Source organism: Microcebus murinus, chromosome 6 (genome assembly GCF_040939455.1).
Source record: "Microcebus murinus isolate Inina chromosome 6, M.murinus_Inina_mat1.0, whole genome shotgun sequence".
Classification (NCBI taxonomy): domain Eukaryota; kingdom Metazoa; phylum Chordata; class Mammalia; order Primates; family Cheirogaleidae; genus Microcebus; species Microcebus murinus.
Genome location: NC_134109.1, coordinates 43,336,971 through 43,353,671, shown reverse-complemented (window position 1 = coordinate 43,353,671; position 16,701 = coordinate 43,336,971). Strand labels below are relative to the sequence as shown.

General features: G+C 39.4%; 1 protein-coding gene across 2 annotated transcripts in view; it reads left to right on the top strand.

The window, feature by feature from the left end:
* The first annotated feature begins 1,841 nt into the window (after nucleotides 1-1,841).
* Nucleotides 1,842-16,701, top strand: part of FBXO34 (F-box protein 34) — an 83,494-nt gene continuing 68,634 nt past the window's right edge. The window contains exon 1 of one of the 2 annotated variants that reach the window (XM_020285838.2): nucleotides 1,842-2,041. The gene's annotated coding sequence lies outside the window, so the exon portion shown is untranslated. Of the gene's footprint in view, nucleotides 2,042-2,188; nucleotides 2,498-16,701 lie in introns of those variants that run through there. The other variant, XM_076004016.1, reaches the window with a different exon arrangement.

The following is a 16,701-nucleotide window of genomic DNA, read 5'->3' as shown; positions in this document are numbered from 1 at the left end:
CTGTTACTGTCCTCTGAGTGGCGGTTCTTTCAGGTTGGTGATTATCAGAAGACAAGAATTCAGGACACAGCACTTAGGCCAAAGCAAGCATCTTTTATTGAGGGCAAAAGTGAAAGTACAGTCTCTCAAGAGAGAGGGAACAGGCAGGCTGGAAAAGTGCAACTGCACTGGTTTTTGGTCTTATGAAGTCTTGCTAATTGAAGGGAGGAATATTCAGGCTAAGGAGTTGGCTTTTATTAAGAATTTGGGTAGTAATTCCTAGAATTGGGTTCCCTCCCATTTTCATGTTTTATATAGTTGTTTTGGAACTGTCATGGCGATTTCAAGGGTGAAGAAATTTTAAAACCACAATGCAAATGACATCGTAATTAGCCACAGTTCATATAGGTAACCCAGATAGCTGACAAGTCAGTTGAAGCCAGTCCTTGTCTGTGGTTATTAATCCCCTGCCCCTTAGTTAGACTTTACCACCTGTACCCACACTGATGTCCTTGCATCCAGCTCCTAGCCTAGTAGCCTAGTTAGCTAACTGAGGATTGTTTATTTCAATACCTGCACCCACTCTGTAAGCCCCTGCATCTGGTCTCAGCCTTATCTACTATGTAAACGCAACCTTTTAAAAATCATTTGTATTAATAACTATAAAAGTGTTTTATATGTCAGGAGTTGTTTAAAAAAATGTTGATACTCTTTTACCTAGTAATTCAATTTCTGGGTATCTATCTTAAAAAATAAACGTTCATGAAGATGTTCTACAATTTCTTTATGATGGTAAAAAAGAGAAGGAAATAAGTTATGTCCAATAGGGAATTAATGAATATAATCAGGAATAGGGAATTAATGCAGTATATTTCATATGTCCACTTAATGTAATTTTTGGCATGTTAAGTTGGTTATGAAGCTTATATAGAAATATGAGAAATGCTTATAAAAGAGAAATGACAGGATCCAAAACTACGTTCATGCTATATGATCACAACATTATAAAATAAATATGAGTGGGGGGAAAAGTTCTTAGAGAAAATACACCAAATGCTAAGAGTGGCTGTGTTATGATGAAGGATTTTTCTTTATCATCGTTATGTTTTTCAATGTGGTTAAAAGTACTTTTACAATGAAAACAATGATAATTTCACAGGTTGGAGATAAAAAGCTTCCTCACCGGCCCTCTGATTTGATTATTAATTTTATATTTTTACTTTTTTTCATTTTATTTTACTTTTTTATTTTATTTCTTTTTACTCAGCCACCCACCCACCCACTCAACCACTCATTCACTCACTCAACCACTCTCTCTCACTGGCCCTCTGATTTGACTGTAAAGTATTAAAAACCTATTTTATATTCATCATTAACAAACCTGCAAGCTTCTACAGACTTCAACAGTTCGAGATTGTCAACCTCAACGTTTATCTACTTTCTGGTAGGCATTCCTGACACGATTGCATGGAAAGGCATGAGAGTCAGAAGGGACTCTTCCAGCCTCTTCAGTTTACAGACTGGAACTCTGACGCTCAGCCCTCAGCCCTCCACGAGAGTAGGAGAACCAAGACTGGGACCCGAGTCCGCTAGGCTGTCGAACAGCATCTAATAGCATTTATAGCTTCGGGTCCGGCCTGAGAATTAATACACTTGTCGGGTCTGTTGACTGCACCCTGGCGTCACTCCCATCCTGACTGGCCTGTGGGTTTGAGTCCCTTCCCTGCAGTCACGCTCAAGCTCTATCTCTCTGTCTCACCGCGACCTGAGACGCTCCCTCCCGATCTCCCTTTTCATTTTCGCCGCCAGCGTCCCGCAGGGGGCGCTGCCACCCCTGGTTGCCGGCCCCGCCCCCCGGCCAACCGTCGATTGGGCCGGCGCGTGACGTCACGCCGTTTTAGCCAAACAAATGGGTTTCGGGGCGAGCGTTGGGCTCCGCCGCGCAGCGCTGGGTGCTCGGTCTGCCTCAGCCGTGGGGAGCGAGCCAGGCCTCCCGCCGCCGCCGCCACCGCCTCGGGCTGGTGCAGCCCCGGGCCAGGCCCCAGCCGGGGCAGGAGCGCAGGTGGGTCGGGGCAGGAGTGGGGCGTGGCGGGAGGGCGGTGCGGCTGGGGTCCCGCGGCGGCCACCGTGGCCGCTCCCCGCCCCCTCCCGCCGGCCGCCTGCGCTCTCGGGCGCCGCGAGGGTGGGGGCGGGGCGCGGGCGCTGCCGGCAGGTCCGGGGCTCGCGGCCGCCCGGCGCGTGCGAGCGGGGACCCGGCGGCCCGCGCCTCCTGCTGCCCTCCGCCCACGCACGCGTCGGGCGCTGCGCGTCTCCCGGGCCACGGGGGTCCCGCGGGCCGGCGGGCGGGAGCGGGGTCCCGGGTCGGGGCTGAAGCGGAGGAGATTCGGTTAGGCCGAGAGCAGGCACCGGACCGCCGCTCCTACCCGCGGCACCGCGCGGGCGAGGAAGTCGGGCCCTGGTGGGGGTCGCCTCGCCCGTGTCGCGCCCGGCCTCTCCGTCCGTGCCTGCCCCGGCGCAGGTGAGCTGGCGCTTGTCCTTAACCTTCCTCGGGGACGGGGCAGGACGGAGGCTCGGATGCTTCCCTGGCCTCGGCTGGCGCGAGTCGACTGCGGTTCGGCTCCGGTCCGCGATTAAGTCATAATAATACCGTGGGTCCGCGTGTCTGTGACGTCAGGGGTTTCCAGGAGATGGGCCGAGGTGTCACTGCAGGCCCGGGCGGCGACCTGAGCGCGCGGAAGGGCCAGGAGGACCGGCTGGGGAGGAAAAGGAAGTTCAGTCCTCTATCAACGCCTGGAGGGCAGCGGATTTGAATCGAAAGTTGTTTGATACCAGCGTTTTACAATTTTAATGCAATAGCTATCAAGGTCTTTAACCTCATTTTAAACAAGCACCATTATTGCAGTTAAATGTGAGACACATTTGATTTAGAAAGATCTAAATCAAGGTAGGAGGCTTAGGGGGGGTGGGTGTTTAATATAAATGCCTTTCATGAAGCTGAACTCAGTTCGATGGCTTGTGAGCAGAATTAAAAAAAAAATAGAACCAATTGCTGTATTTATAATTCGATTTGCTTTCCTTTTTATTGTGTATGTTAGACGTTATCTGCTACAGCATTTTTTGTTAGCAGATGGCCAGGAGGAGAGAGTCGGATTTTAAATGAATTTTTATTTTCATTTTTGTTATTTTGAGGCAGAGTCTCTGTCACCCTGGGTAGAGTGCAGAGGCATCATCTTAGCTTACTGCAACCTCAGACTCCAGGGCTCAAGCGATCCTCCTGCCTCAGCCGCCTGAGTAGCTGAGAGACTACTGAGAGACTACAGGTGCGCGCCACCCCGCCTGCCTAATTTTTTCTGTTTTTCATAGAGAGAGGGGATTGCTCTTGCTCAGGCTGGTCTCAAACTCCTGACCTCAAGCGATTCTCCTGCCTTGGCCTCCCAGAGTGCTAGGATTACAGAGATGGACTGTGGTTGCCCTGAACGATCTTTTTGTATTGTAAAGGAGAGGGAGGAATTTGAATTATTAATCCCATCATTCTTCTTAAATAATAATTACCTGAGAATTTTATTTTATTTTATTTTATTTTTTTTTGAGACAGAGTCTCACTGTTGTCCGGGCTAGTGTGCCGTGGCGTCAGCCTAGCTTACAGCAACCTCAACCTCCTGGGCTCAAGCGATCCTGTTGTCTCAGCCTTCCGAGTAGCTGGGACTACAGGCATGCGCCACCATGCCCGGCTAATTTTTTTTTGTATATATTAGTTGGCCAATTAATTTTTCTATTTTTTTTTTTTTTTTTTTTTTTTTTTTAGTAAAGATGGGGTCTCGCTCTTGCTCAGGCTAGTCTGGAACTCCTGACCTTGAATGATCCTCCCACCTCGGCCTCCCAGAGTGCTAGGATTACAGGCGTGAGGCACAGGGCCCAGCCCCTGAGAATTTTATTTATCCAGCATTTAATTGATCCAGGTTGTCCCTGCCCCACCCTGTGCTACCATGGATAATTGAGGGTTTTCTATGGCTTAGAGCTCAGCAACAAGCCTTTTTCTTGCTTTCTTGCTGAGACTGGGCTATAACTTAATATAATAACATATCCCGGGACTGCTTGTTGGTAGAGGTAACTAAAATTTTGTCTATAGTGGTTTGAAATATGAAATTACAGGAGTTTTAGAAAGTGATTTGTGTATGAATATTATTTTTCTTCCAAAGCTTTCAAAAGGCATAGGCTGGGAGAGAAGCTAGTCACTTGCTATACTGACCCTCTTCAGGTATTCCATTATATCAATACTTCATTTCTTATTCTCTGTTGAATTATGCAAATAGCATCTAGTTCAGAAGGTAGATGGCTTAAAATTCGAAGCTATAATTGCATTTGGTGTCTTCAGTTGGCGTTTGGCTAAGAGTCCTCAATCCTTTCTCACTGACCTTGACTTGTAGGATTTTTCTCCTTTAAAGTTGATTAATAAGATACTGTCTCTAGGATTTTCTATCAATGTGCAGATGGAAGTTATGCCCATTATTGCAGGAAATGAAATAAAAAATTTATCGATATTAGACTTGATTGGAAGTTCGTGTAACAAGGGTTTTCTGTAAGTCTTATTTTGATCCTCACTAGTCTTGGGAATTCGACAGCATTATGTGTACTACTGACAGTTATTCTTTTTTTTTTTTTCCTTTTAAGAAATTGGGAATTGTATGGTGACATTGTTGATTGAAAGCTGTAAAGATGAAAGTTGAGCTTTTGAAAAGACTGATAGGTACCTGAATTAATGAGAAACTGCTGATATTTGGGATGTTAATCAATCAACTCTTTAAGATGAAAGGACCTTGGCAAAATAGTATGTAATGAAATTGAAGGAGGTACAAAAAGGACACTTGCATGTGTCTTTTCTTTTCTTTTTTCTTTTTTTTTTTTATCTAGTCCATGCAGATGCAAGCATGTGTCTTTTCAAAGTACTAGCTGTTGTGGGGCAGGATACCTGGCTGTTTAAATTAGGTGTGCTAGCTTCAATAGGAAAGGATGAAAGTGAAACTAAAGGGTGAGTTGAAAGACCTACAGGTGATATTAATAAGATAGCTGATCCTTGGCAGTGCATTTTTTCCCCTTTATTTTGCTTATGGAAAATGAGTTATTAGGTGGCAAATAAATGTGAATTTAGTGTATTCTGATGTGACTGAGGGACAATGACAGGTATAAAAAAAAAACAGCTTTCGGGTATTGTTGAATAACTATTTAACAAGCCATAACTTGTATGAAACATTTTTACTGTCTGTTTCAACTTTTGGCAGTATGTTTTTCACCCATGCTTTCCAGTTTTGGGTCTGGGAAGCAGCTTTTACTTATAAATGGTTTTATGGAAATTGATTTGAGAATTAGGCTTATTATTGATATTTTAAGACATTTTGTCATTTCATTCACTTACAGCATTTGAAGGGACTAAATTAACCAGTCATTAGTGATGTGGCATCTTTCTGAGGTATAAAAGCAAATGTCATGAAGAATGAGAATGCTGTGTTTTAGAAATTCTTTAGGATATGTTTATTGGATCAAATTGTTTTGGTAACACAACATAGAATTCTTATAACATTTTCTACTTTATTTTCTAAACTTAATTTATACTCAGCTAGTTTAATTTGACAGTTTTTATATTCTATTAAACTTTAATCTTAATATTTGTTGGGGAGAGAACGTACTTATCTTTAGAGACATCATTTAGTGTTATCTTCCAAAATTTGCAGCTGTTTAGAACCAGATACTTTTGGGGAAGCTCCTATGGTATGATGAATGCCTTCCTTGTTAGGTCATGTGTGACAAAGGCAAAATTCAGCAAGTGCATAATCTGCAGTCATTTGGAAGCAACAAAAACAAAAAAGAGCAGATTAACTTCAAATGCATTTAGGTCATCTGGAAATTGAATTCCTGTCAATTCTTATGTTTGCATAATTTGTCTTCTCTTTAGTTAATGCTTATGGTGTTTTGAAGCTGATGAACATATTGTATTATCTAGGAGAGCATTAATAATTAAAATGTAGATGTTTCTTAGTGTTAGCTAAAAACTTATCAACCTTTCATTTCCAACTCTATTTTCTAGTTAGTGCTCCACAGAAAAGGCTCTCGATTGTCCCTTTTTAGGTATTCAACTTCAGAAACCTATGTATATTTCCCACCCTCATCACAGTGTAGATATAAATGTGAAACTAAGTGCTAAATAAGTGTGGTTATTGCATTATTATCAGGCATGTTTCATTCATCCAACATTTTTGAGTACCTCCATGCCAGGTACTCAGCCTGGTAAAAGGTCTTTGTTGTAAGGACGGTTAACCTTTGTTTGAACATTCCTTTGCCATGGAGGACCGTGGGTCTGAGAGGCTAGAATTGGGCCAAGAGGACAATGGTATGCCAGAGGTCTTACCTAATGGTGTAAGAAGGTATTAGAATTTCCATTAATTTTTAGTTTTGGACTGTCCTAGAATGAATGGAGTTTAGTAAAAGCTAGTACTTTCTTTGAGACAAGAACAATTGCTCAAGGTCAGAACTAGTGTAGGCAGCCTAAAATTAGAGGTGGAGAAAAGAGGGACAGTACAAATATTTGTTCTCCTTTTCTTTCCACTCTCAGGCATGTATTTACTTACTTTTTTTTTTTTTTCCAAGTCAATCCTTTTCTTTAATTGGTGAACTTGGGAAATACACAAGCCTCTCACAGCCTTCATTTCTGGTCTCTGCTTTTTTTTTTCTCTAACATTTTTTTTTTTTTTCTATACAACATATCCAGGTAATCTCTAACATTTTTAAAGTAAAAAAAATTTTAGTCACAGAAAAATTGAAAGAATTGTTTGTATGTTGAGAACCTAAATACCTATCACCTAGATTCTGTAATTAATCTACTTTACCACCTATTTGTTCCTCTTCCATTCATCAATCTTGTGTTTTTCTTATATTTCAAAGTAAGTATACTTTACACCTAGACACTTCAGCTTCCCTATTACTGTTTGTTTTTTCGGTAAAGTTTTTATGTAGTAAAATGTACAGATCTTATGTATACCATTCCCTTAGTTTGGATAGGTTCATACCTGTGTAACCCATATCCCTATCAGGATATAGAACATTACCATTACCATCATCACAAAAAGTTCTTTCATGTACCTTCCCAGTCATTGAGCTTTCTAATTGCCTGTAATCTTACTTCCAGCAGTTTCTTCTGAAGCTGCTTGTTTAAAGTACCTACTTTGTTAGTACATTAGGGTGGCATTATGCTAGGAGTTTAGAACATAAAGAAATGCACATAGCCCCTGTTCTCTTTAAGCTTATAATTTAGTTTGGTGTTTTTTTGTTTTTTTCAAGAGATCAGGTCTTGCCCAGGCTGGAGTGCAGTGGCTGTTGATAGCCATGATCATAGCACACTGTAGCCTTGAACTTCGGGGCTCAAGCGGGTGCCACCAGGCCCTGCTTAGTTTGGTTTTAAGTAGGTGTGTGAAGAGAGGTAAATAAATGTTAACATGAATTCAGAGGAGGCAACTGTGACTGCCAGCAAAAGCTTTCTGGGTGTGGGCCTTGAATTGCCTCTTGCTGTGGTATGAATGTTGGTGTCCCCTCAAAATTTATATATTGAGACTTAATCCCCAACATGATAGTATTAAGAAGTGGCCCTTTAGCAGATGACTAGGTCATGAATGGGATTAGTGATCTTATGAAAGAGGCTTGAGGGAGCTTTGTCCCTTCCATCATGTGAAGACACAGCAAGAGGGTGCCATCTATGAGGAACAGGCCCTCACTACAACACTGCATCGGCCAGTGCCTTGATCTGGGACTTCTTAGCTTTCAGAACTGTGAGCAGTAAATTTCTGTTATTTATAAATCACACAGTGTAAGGTATTCTTTGTAAGAATAGCACCTGACCAGACAATTAATAGCACCTGACCAAAGACAAGTCTTTATTTATGAATGCAGAGAAGAGGTGGGTTGTTTTTTTATTTTTGTAAAGGCTGTATGAGTAGAAGTTTTGATATCAAGAGTAGCAACTAAGGTTGGGACCAGATTTTGGAGGGAGTTTGAGAATTATTTTATATCCAGCGACAGTTTTTGAGCAAGGAAATAATGTGAAGATATTTTTAGTTAAATCTTTATCCTTTGAGTCATCTTTGATACTCAGTTGTATAGATGACCTTCGTTCTTTGAGTTCTCTCTTCTCTTTGGTTCTTTGCTTATCTCTAAATTCTCAGCTTTGCTGGCAGTTCTTTCTCTTCCAGATTCAGACTTTCTGGAGTTGTTTTTTTTTTTTGAGACAGGCTCTTTTTTTGTCTAGGCATGCAGTGATGTGATCATAGCTCACTACAGCCTCAAACTGCTGGGCTCAAGTGGTCCTCCCACCTCAGCCTCCTGAGTAGCTGGGACCGTAGGCATGTACCAGTACCCCTGGATGATTTCTCTATTTTTTATAGTAATAGGGTCTCACTGGGTTGCTGAGGCTGGTCTCAAACTCCTGGCCTCAAGTGACCTCCTGCCTCAGCTTCCCAGAGTGCTAGGATTATAGGTGTGAGCCACCGTGCCTGGCCTAAAGCTCTGTTTTTTTGACTCATTATTGCTCCCTCCCTATAATCCAGCCCTTACCTCTTAGGGCTTCTTAGTTATAATGTTTCCCAGGTCCTGCCTACATTTATGTCCATAAACTGTTAACCATTGTCAGGTTTGTAACTACTGAGATGATGGTGCTTTTGTATATTCCTGTTTGTTTTGTACTTACTGTTTAAGAACCTGTAGCAGATCATTTGCTCTAAGTAGTTGTAGCAAACAGGATTTATTGAGAGAGAAAGATATGTAAGCTTTGAGTGGGCTGAATGAACAGATTAGACTGAACTAAGAACAAACCCCAAAATGATAGTGCAGAACTTGCCTGCTAAGGGGCTCCTGCCACCATAAACCCTAGGACTATGTTGTTGAATCAGAAAGCAGCTGTCACCATATTCAGTGGAAGTTTTAGCTGTTTGAGTAGAACTGTCACTTCATGTTCTTTCTGCTCTCTGTATCTTACGTAGGTATATCTACTTGTCTACACTTATAGGTCATCTCTGAAACCTTAGTGTTATCTATATAAAACAGGAAATGCATGTGAAAACTTGATTGGAGTGAGTATTGAGTCAGCAGTACACTCAGTTTGTTAAAAACTTAACTCATTTTTCTCACATTCTCTCAGTGTGACAAAGTTAAGCCTTTTCTAAGTTTGCTGTTGCTGTCCAAAGACATGGGTATTGTTTCTTTTGTGAGATAGAAACTGTTGAAATCAATTGTGTAGTATAATTTAGATTTTTTTATGCTAATGTAATAGAAAACATAGTCATTCACTGACTTGCAGTATTAAAAAGTGCAAAGGTGAAGCTTAATCCAGTTATACTTATGTGATCAGACCTCATCTTTCTTTGCTTTATTTAATGAGCTCAGCCTCTGTGGCATTTTGGTCCTTTTGTGGTCACAGCATATGTGTGTGGCAGCTGAAGCCCTATGTCCTCATGCTATCAAGTCTAGAGGGAAATACATAGGACTACCGTACAAAGAAAACCAGTTATATTAAAATACCATTATAAAAACATTTTAAAAATTGTTAATGATATTTGCTTCTTTATTAAAAAGATTTAGTGTGAGTCTAATAATTTCCAAATGGTAATGAGTATTATCACTATGTGGAGGTATCTGCATCCAATGGTCATGTAATAGGAAAATACCTGATTTCTACTGGTGACAAAAGTGAACAGATACTGCTAATGCTATTGTGGTGTGTTGCCTGAGTTCATAGTAGAAGCAAGTCTGCTAAATTACAGTTGGAGGTTAGTGAAAATAAAGATATAATTTTTTTTCTTCACCTGAGTTTATAGATAATCCTGAATTCTATTCTAGCCATAAATCCTTGGAGGGTCTGTGAGCCTCAACTTAAAAACAACTGCCAGAAGAGAATTTCTCTTCCCTATAGCCCAAGAAATGTCTTCTTGTGTCTCATTGGCTTTGGGTTGTATTGTCATTTCTGAACCAATCACTAAGGGCAGAGAAATAGGATATGCTAATTGGTTTAGCCAGCCTGGACCTGCCTCTGGAGCTGGGGATCATTCCTACCTAAATAGCATGATGAGAGGCAGTGGATGCTGAGTAACAGGTGTCCATTATGTCATCCTTAGTTCATCCTCTCTTCTTTGTTCCCATAGTCAACCAGTCATTAAATCTTAGTGAAACTTTCGTTTGTATTTGTCTTTTCCCATTTGATTTTTCTGCTAATATCTTAAGCCCCCAGTGTGGAGTGTATGGGATAGTCCATTGGATTGCAAAAAGAAAAATATTAGAACTTCTATTTATATTTCTTATTTTTTGAGCATTTACATGAATGTAAAATGTATGTATTAGTACAGTGGTACATGTCTATATATCACATTTTAGTGGGTACATGTTAAAAATGTTTTAAATAATAGGAACGGGAGAGTCAGAGCCAAAATATTGTTTCAACATGTAATCAATATAAAAAATTATCGAGACTGTTTATAGTCTTTTTTTCACATAGTGTGTTTATAGTATTTTTTTTTTTCATGTAAAGTCTTTGAAATCTGTGCATTTACACACAAAGCACATCTCAGTTCAGACCAGGGATATTGCAGGTGCTCGAAAACCACATGTGGCTATTGGCTGCTAGATAGTCCATTGGATTGCAAAAAGAAAAATATTAGGACTTCTATTTATATTTCTCATTTTTTGAGCATTTATTAGTACAGTGGTACATGTTTATATATCACATTTTAGTGGGTACATGCTAAAAATGTTTTAAAAAATTATAGGAATGGGAGAGTTAGAGTGAGATAACTATGTTGAGCAGTGCTGTCTAAAAGAAATATACTCGTTCCTCTGAACCTACAGGTTCTGCAACTGTGGATTCAACCAACCACAGATTAGAAATATTCAAGAAAAAAAATTGCGTTAGTACTTAACATGAACAGTTTTTTTCTTGTCATTATTCTCTGAACAATACAGTATAACAACTATTTACATGGCATTTACCTTGTTTTAGGTATTATAAGTAACCTAGAGATGATCTAAAGCATACAGGAGATGTGCCCAGGTTATATACAAAGACTATACTATTTTATACAAGAGACTTGAGCATTTGCAGATTGAGGTTCTGGAACCAGTCTTCCATGCATACTGAGGGACGACTGTGTAATGTGAGCCATGTTATGCAATTTAAAAATTTCTAGTTACATTAAAAAATGGCAAAAGAAACAGATGAAATTATTTTAATAATACGTTAACACAGTATATCCAAAATATCATTGTTTCAACATGTAATTAATATAAAAAATTATCGAGACTGTTTATAGTCTTTTTTTTTTTCACATAGTGTGTTTATAGTATTTTTTTTTCATATAAAGTCTTTGAAGTCTGTGCATTTACACACAAAGCACATCTCCGTTCTGACCAGGGATATTGCAGGTGCTCAAAAGCCACATGTGGCTAGTGGCTGCTGTATTGTATAGGTTTAGACCAGTGCTCATTCTGAATTTAGATTTCTGTAATTGTCTCTGTGATGGTTTTCATAAATGCATTGTTTGCTCCCTTCAGTCTTTTTGTACACAGTTGGCAGGTTAATTGGACAAGAATTCCCCTGGGATGGTGTTACTCTCCTGAACAAGAACCTGCCTTAGGTTTCTGCAGCACCATATTTAAAAGTAGTTTTTAAGACTTTATAAGATAGTCCACCCTTCCTCCCCTTTCTCTGGGGCCCCCTGCAACAAACCTAGTACTCAGGCAGTTTTCTCTTTACATTTCTCTAAATATAATCATCCATTATAAGAAGCCTATTCCCATAAAAACTTCCTTGGACTCTTTGGTACCCCTCTGTAACCTTTGCATTTCCCTGAACTCCTGTGGTGTATATTGAGTACTTAGCTACTTAGCACTTTGGCACTTCATTATATATACCATTGTTTATTACTCTGTAATTGTTTCATGTGTAATTAGCCTTGTCTCCCCTACTAAATTCTAAGCTTTATGTCTTAAATCCCTAAATTGTAGGCACACAATTGAAGGCTTAGCTTTTCCTTATTTTTAATAAGGACATAGCTGGGCTATTTAAATATATAGCTTTAAAATTTTTGAAAATTAAAAAAAAAATTATTACTCAAAACTTCCCTTTTGCTTTTTGACTCTGTGTTTGTGCCTTCAACACTTTCAAAATGATTTTTCTGTTCCCCAATAAGGAAAACATGCTTGATCGTGTCAAAGACACATTTAGCACACATGGAATCACCACAGGCCCTGCTGACACTTTTTTTTGTTTAAACAATGTCATAAGAACTTTAGGTCTCACAGCATGAACCCCTTGAAGTCTACCTGAGCACACGCCACATGCAGATTTTGGTGCTTTCTCAGCCTTCTTGGTATAACGGTAAACGATGCTATTACCAGGGGTTCAGGACAGCCTGGTGTTGTTAGAGGTTGTATTGTAGGAAAGCCTGTGTTGGTATGTCAAACACTGGACTATTCTGAGTGCCTTAGCTTCTCTGAAAAAAAGCAGTTGTTCTGTTTTCTGCTCTGCTGGTTAACTTAGAAATCTTTTAGCAGATTCAATTGTAGTTGTTCATTTGCTTTTTGAAAATTAAAAGATTTGTTTATAGACTAGTTTATTTGAAGTTATAAAGTCATTCTTGGAACTACAGAAGGAAATTATTGGTTAGTTGGAGTTTCTGAAGATGAATCATATTTGAGTTTCATAAAGTTTCAAAGGAAACCTTTGCTTTATTGTCTAGGAACCAGGAGAGGCTAACTTGTTTCCAAAGTAGGACAAGAGGTTTTATTTCAAGTTCAGTCATCAGGGTTATTCTCTGGAGGTTCTTCAGTGCTTTCTACAAACCCCAGTCATTGTAGCCCTAGGGAATAGGTTTCTTTTTTCTTTTTTCTTTTTTTTTTTGAGACAGAGTCTTACTTTGTTGCCCAGGCTAGAGTGCCCCTGGCGTCAGTCTAGCTCACAGCAACCTCAAATTCCTGGGCTCAAGCAATCCTACTGCCTCAGCCTCCCAAGTAGCTGGGACTACAGGCATGCACCACCATGCCCGGCTTATTTCTATATATTAGTTGGCCAATTAATTTCTTTCTATTTATAGTAGAGATGGGGTCTCGCTCTTGCTCAGGCTGGTTTCGAACTCCTTACCTTGAGTAATCCGCCCGCCTCGGCCTCCCGGAGAGCTAGGATTACAGGCGTGAGCCAATGTGCCCAGCTGGGAATAGGTTTCATTAGTTCAGACTGTCTTCTTTCCTAGATGAAGGGCTCTATTCATCATCATTATATTTAGCTCATTTGGGGTACCACAAAGAGGACTATCAAAATATATCCTGAAAGTAAGTCTAAAGCTTAGAGCTTTATGCTTTAAGGAATTGTCTTTCATTGGACATTTTCTTTAACATGTGGTATGATAAACTTCATAAAAAGGTAAAAAACACGCCAACATTTTTAACTTGTGGAATTTCAAGGCATATTTATTATTCATTTACTGAAAAAAGTACAGTACATTTTATATGCCAGGCATTGTGTTAAGTGTGTTAGTTAACATTAGTCATTTTTTTCTCTTAGCACAGTTTTGCAAACTTTATTTATATTCTTTGGCAAATGGCAGTCTTTATTTAGGAATTTATTCTTTTGTCTTTTATTATTTTTTTAAAAACACTTTGTGTCCCCCCCTCCCTTTCTGGCAAATATCATTAATAAAATTGGTTATTAAAGCCCAAATATTAACTTTACTGGAGAGTTCACATTTTTATTAGTTAGTTGCATATATATATATTTTTTGAGTCAAAGTCTCACTCTGTTGCCCAGACTAGAGTACTGTGGCATCAGCCTAGCTCACAGCAGCCTCAAACTCCTGGGCTCAAGCAGTCCTCCTGCCTCAGCCTCCCGAGTAGGTGGGACTACAGGCATGCGCTACCATGCCTGGCTAATTTTTTTTTTTTTTTGTATATATATTTTTAGTTGGCCAATTAATTTCTATTTATAGTAGAGCTGGGGTCTTGCTCTTGCTCAGGCTGGTTTCGAACTCCTGACCTTGAGCAATCCATCCGCCTCAGCCTCCCAGAGAGCTAGGATTACAGGCGTGAACCACTGCGCCCAGCCCATATGTTTTTAATATTGTATAATATATTTTTACATTTAAAAATTACAGTATAAAAGATTTTAAGACTAACCTTTTCTTTCTTTCTTTTGTTTCATTTCTTTCTTTTTCTTTCTTTCCCATTTGATGGTCTTAAAATTTAGGTGAAAACTTAAACCATGTTAATTTTATTTCTGAATCTAAAAAATGAATTATTTAAAATTTTGTTCCATTTTTACTTAGCCCTTTGTATTATGAGTGTTCTCAGTTACCTGAAATATTGTGTATATTACTAGAGAGTCACCTAGGTTTTTGGATTTTTGTCTTGTTTTATTTTGTGAATCTTTACCATGTCTATCTTGTTTGAATTTTAATTCTCTTATTTTTTTTTGAGACAGAGTCTGACTCTTGCCTGGGCTAGAGTGCCATGACATCAGCCTAGCTCACACCAACCTCAAACTCCTGGGCTCAAGTGATCCTCCTGCCTCAGCCTCCCAAGTAGCTGGGACTACAGGCATGTGCCACCATGCCTGGCTAATTTTTTTAATATATATTAGTTGGCCAATTAATTTCTTTCTATTTATAGTAGAGACTGGGTCTCGCTCTTGCTCAGGCTGGTTTTGAACTCCTGACCTTGAACAATCCTCCTGCCTCGGCCTCCCAGAGTGCTAGGATTACAGGCGTGAGCCACAGTGCCTGGCCTACAGTTTTATTTTATTATAGTTCTTTTTAGATGTTTTGAGTGTGCATACCTTTAAGTGAACACTTGTTGAACTGAACACTGGTTGGATCTTTCTCTTGTTTGATGGCTCTGACTTAAATACTTGTTACCTCTTGACTGAAATTATATAATCCAATGGTAATTCCTGTGAAATGTCTTAAAATTTTGGACTCTTGAATAAGTCTGTTAAGGATTGGCCTGATAGTTAACTAATCTTTGTTTCCTGTAGAATCAAGAATACTCTCTATGTTTTAGATGTTCCGTCAAAATTGATTAAAACTGAATTTGAATAACCCTGTGTTTATACTACTTGTTTGGTATTCTTAGAGAGTGCTATATGAAATTAATTTGATTAGTTAATTTTTTCTCCTTCCAAATTGATAGCTTAGGAGAAGTTAGGACAAAATTTTCAACAGGAAATGAGCACAAATAACTTCCCACCTTTCCATTTGTAAAGGATGTTAGCCTGCTTGTTTTATTAAAGTAACAGTGATATAACTTCCTTTTTTTTTTTTTTTTTTTTGAGACAGGGTCTCTGTTGCCCAGGCCTGGAGTGTAGTGGCGCAGGTATAGCTCACTGCAGCCTCGAACTCCTGGGCTCAAGTGATCCTCTTGCGTTAGCTTCCCCTGTAGCTAGGACTGTAGATGCCCGCCGCTAGCCCTGGCTAATTTAAAAAAATTTTTTGTTGTTGTAGAGACAGGGGTCTTGCTGTTTTAACCAGCCTGGTCTTTAACTCCTAGCCTCAAGAAATCCTCCTGCCTGGGTCTCCCAAAGTGCTGGGATTACAGGACTGAGCCAGTATGCCTGGCCAGTGATGTCATTCTTGAAGATTCAACATGAATTCAATTTAATGTTCTCGACAGACTCAAACTTAGTTTTTTTTCATCTTTTAGAAGAAAACCATGTCAAGCCTTCATTAATGAATCTTGGTATACTCAGTTTTTAAAAGAAATTTGTCATTTGTATTGTATGGCTATGGCGTAGACATCTTATTCAAAGAAGTAAAGCTTTATTTTATTTCCCTCTGCATTATTTTTCTAAACTATTCAGTTCACTCACCAAGTGTTAATTGTGTGCTTACTTTGAGTCTTCTACATTTGAATGTCCCTTTACTGAAGTTCTACTTTCTAGAATAATACAGTGAACTATATTGGAAAGTATAGTCTTTATCCTCAGGAGCATTTACTTTGAAAGGGTTAATGATTATTGTCTAGGTCTACGTGTGTTTCAGAGGCCCCAAATGAAATTTCCATAGTAGTTACTAAGAATTTTTAAAGGATTAGTGATTTTGTTTGTAACCCTCCAACCCTGTTGGAAATTTCAAGTTTGTACTGCATGTTGAGTATCCCTTATCTAACATGCTTGGGTCCATAAGTGTTTCTGATGTTGGATTTTTTTAGAGGTTGGAATATTTGCTTATACAGAATGAGCTATCTTGGTGATGGGACCCAAGTCTAATATAGAATACACTTATGTTTCATATATACCTTATACACATAGCCTGAAGGTAATTTAATACAATATTTTAAATAATTTTGTGCATGAAACAGTATGTACATTGAACTATCAGAAAGCAAAGGTGTCACCATCTCAACCATGTGGGCAGTTTGTGGTTGTTTGGCATTGACTCTGAATTTATATGCTGCTGATAAGCAGTCATTTTCATATACTTATTCGCACATAAATACCTAACAGTAAAAAAAAAATGACATACCATTAATACAGTGGAAAAATAATGTCTTCGGGGTGACTGAGCAGCACAGTAGCATCACCAGAATACTTGTGTCAGCCGTTAAACAACAGCAGCAACAAACAATGGTGGGCTTCCTTTGATGCTGTGTTCTAATTAAAAGGTTACTGTACATTGTGTTTTATTTTTTTATGCAAGAAGAAAC